This window comes from Melanotaenia boesemani, chromosome 9 (genome assembly GCF_017639745.1).
Source record: "Melanotaenia boesemani isolate fMelBoe1 chromosome 9, fMelBoe1.pri, whole genome shotgun sequence".
Classification (NCBI taxonomy): domain Eukaryota; kingdom Metazoa; phylum Chordata; class Actinopteri; order Atheriniformes; family Melanotaeniidae; genus Melanotaenia; species Melanotaenia boesemani.
The window spans coordinates 30,498,340-30,501,596 of record NC_055690.1 but is presented as its reverse complement, the minus strand read 5'-3'; the positions used below and the strand labels follow the sequence as shown (position 1 = coordinate 30,501,596).

The following is a 3,257-nucleotide window of genomic DNA, read 5'->3' as shown; positions in this document are numbered from 1 at the left end:
CACAGGAATACATCAAGACATCAACACTGATTACACAGGTATGTTTATAATGATTGTGAAAAATAAATAAATAAAAATTCAAACTCTTATACTGTTTCCTTGTCACTCATTTACAACTTTTTTGACTGCGGGACTTTGTCAGATTGTTAATGTAACGCTTGCAGCGCTCTTTCTGTACCTCCCCTATGATGTTTGGTTATGGCAAAGTACTGTAGTTACTTTTATTCTATGTACCAGAGGAAGAGGAAGAGTAGGCCAGTTCAGACAGATTCTAAGCACGAAGGAGCCTAGGGGTGCAATCAACACAGGACACAGGCAACAGTTTTGATTTAGAGAAGAACCATATATTGAGCAGAGTTGACAGTAAGATTAAATGTAACAATGAAAAATTAGAGAGCTCTCTTCACCCCAAAAAATAATAAAATAAAATATAAATGAAATAGACCCGGGTCTTGTCCCTTATAGTCTGAGCAATGCTCTTCAAGTGTTCGTTCAGTGTTCAGTGTGTTTGTAGCCAGTCGGGCTACAAGCTACCGGTTTGTTCGACTTCTTGGGCTGGGCTCGCCATCCAGTACTGGAAAAGGGTTCACTCTCCTGCACGTCTGCAGTCCACAACTCCGATCCGAACAGAAAAACCTGACCTAAGAGGTGAGGTCAGAATGAAGTAGCTTAAAATAAGTACTTTTTACTATAATACTCTTGCTACTGTTCAGATTCAAGTTCTAAAAAAAAATAAAAACATGTTGTACAACAATATAGCTCCAAAGTTTTACAATTACAAAATTACCCGATGACAAACCAATTAAAATAGTTGGAATGCGGTAATAAAGTGATCGTACTAATTCAATCTCTTTAAGATGCATAGTAAATACACCTTTGAAATAACACAAAACACCTTTAAAGTGCATTATGAACACACCCTGGTCTTTACATCTAATAATCTGTACCAAAAATAAAATAGAATACCTTTAACAAGCATTATAAACACACACTGGTCTTTACATCTAATAATCTGTACCAAACATAAAATAGAATACCTTTAACAAGCATTATAAACACACACTGGCATTTAGATCTAATAATCTGTACCAAAAATAAAATAGAATACCTTTAAAGGTCCCATATTATGCAAAATTCACTTTTTAATGGTTTTGGAACAGTCATACTGGTCCCCCCGCATGTGTAGGAGACCCGTAAGTGTGAAACTCTTTCAGGCGCTCTCTCTCCCCCCTGCTCCACCTCTAGGGAAGTAAGCGCTGAAATGAGCTTGTTTGAAAGCGTGTACGTTATGACGTCATAAGGGACAATAACCACTCCCCACAGAGCGATGGACCCGCCTACCGGCTCTCAAAGCCCGCCCTCTAAAAATCACCTAGCGCCCAGTGTTTTTCCCTCTTCGGCAACCCTCGTTAGCGGACATGGCTAAGCGACAGAAGCACTGTTCTGTTTGTGGCTGCATAAATGAACACGAAAACGTTTTTTTACTTCCATCCACTGAACCCACGAGGACTGAGTGGATTCATTTTATTTTTGGAGGAAATGTACCCGGAAAACTTCCAAAGGTTTTGCATGTCTGTGGCCAGCATTTCAAAGAGGACTGTTTCCACAACATGGGGGCATGGAAAGCAGGCTTCACCAACCGTTTGAAGCTGAAGCCAGGTTCAATACCAACTGTCCGTGACACAGCTGGAGAGGTAAGAGCAGTACTGTTAGTCTTCTTGCTCGAACTTCTTCAGGAATGGGTTCCGGTGTTCCGGCGTTTGTTTATCCTTCACTACGCTGTAATCAGCGTCTAGTAACCGCTAAGGCCTAACCTGTCAATCACCTCATGACGGGAGATGCGATGGGCAGAGCCAACAGCTGAGCTGCTCCACCAGGGTTCCGCCCACCATAAACGGCACATTTCTGAAGCTGCTAAAAAGAGGGAGGTGAAGAGAAGCCGCTGCACTCAAACTGAGGGTCGATTTGTCCATACCATGGCGGAAATATTTCATTTAGATATTAATGAATGGTCTCAGATTGGGAATAAAGTGTATAATATGGGACCTTTAACAAGCATTATAAACACACACTGGCATTTAGATCTAATAATCTGTACCAAACATAACATACAAGATCTTTAAGTGACATGAGTGAATGAACAAACCACCCACAGATAATCGTTTGGCCCACAAAAAGGCCGTCTTAACAGTAATAAAGCTAGCGGGAATTAACATCGATGCTAACACAATACTGTACATTGCATATGAGACTCACCGCTGCTGGGCAACGTGCTAACAAGGCTACGGGGTTTCTCAGGGCTTCTGTGGCACTCGGCACTCCGGTATCTTAACGTTTTAACAAAAGGATCATCACCAATAGAAACGTAATGGCGGTTCAGACATTTTAATATTGGTTTGTGCTTACCAATAACCAGCTGAATCACTAGAAGAACGTAGAGTTCCACACTTTAGTTTTCTTATCGCACGAGTAAAACACGAGCAGGGGGTTCTCTGGTCAACGTCCGGTTAGAGACTGAGTAAGACGCAGGCTGCGCACTACCCAGGGGCTCAACCTTGACCTTATTGGCTAACACCGCGTCAGATTAACTGATATTGACTGTTCGGTGCGCCTATCAGGATACAGCTTTATCGTCAGACAAAATTGTTATCAGTTGCTTAGTGTGTTTAACAGAATACATATTTATCGTCCTTTTACAGCTATTTAGCTTTTCCTTGTAGCATACTTAAAATATATTTATGAATGCACATTTTAATAATTAACCATATTTATTCCCACTGAGATTTTAATTACGATTGGTAGCACTGGGTTACATTAAGGTTTCGAAGGTGTACCTGTCCATCCAACATTAGCTTGATACTACAGATAAGATAAGCAAACTTTATAAACTGTGGCACTTTGAACAAATGCATTGATGTTGTTCATGTCTTTTTTCAAATTAGACTAAAAATGTGAATAATACAAATCAGAAGTCTTATAAGTTTTATGAGTGAGAAACCGTTTTTTCCCGACAGGATATAAATGCAGTAACCACAAACTTATGGTAAAGCAGCATGATGGTGTATTCCATCTGAATGAAGAAAATATATATTTTCTGTTTTTCAGCAACTGTACTATATAATTATATTTATATACATTATACCATACATTATATATTTAAGAAATCTCACACTGCAACTGTCCCTTTACATGTACATTATGTGTTATTTACTATGTTTTAAGACACAAGTGACGCAAGTGTGATTTAACCTGCTGTA

At 39.6% G+C, this 3,257-nt stretch overlaps 1 long non-coding RNA gene across 1 annotated transcript; it reads right to left on the bottom strand.

Annotated features, from left to right (window-relative positions):
* Positions 1-459: 459 nt before the first annotated feature.
* LOC121645784 lies at positions 460-2,439 on the bottom strand. Its single transcript, XR_006011505.1, has 3 exons — positions 2,407-2,439; positions 2,047-2,327; positions 460-1,108 (listed from the first exon to the last, which is right to left on the bottom strand). It is a non-coding gene; the product is annotated as an uncharacterized LOC121645784 (long non-coding RNA).
* Between the last annotated feature and the right edge of the window lie 818 nt (positions 2,440-3,257).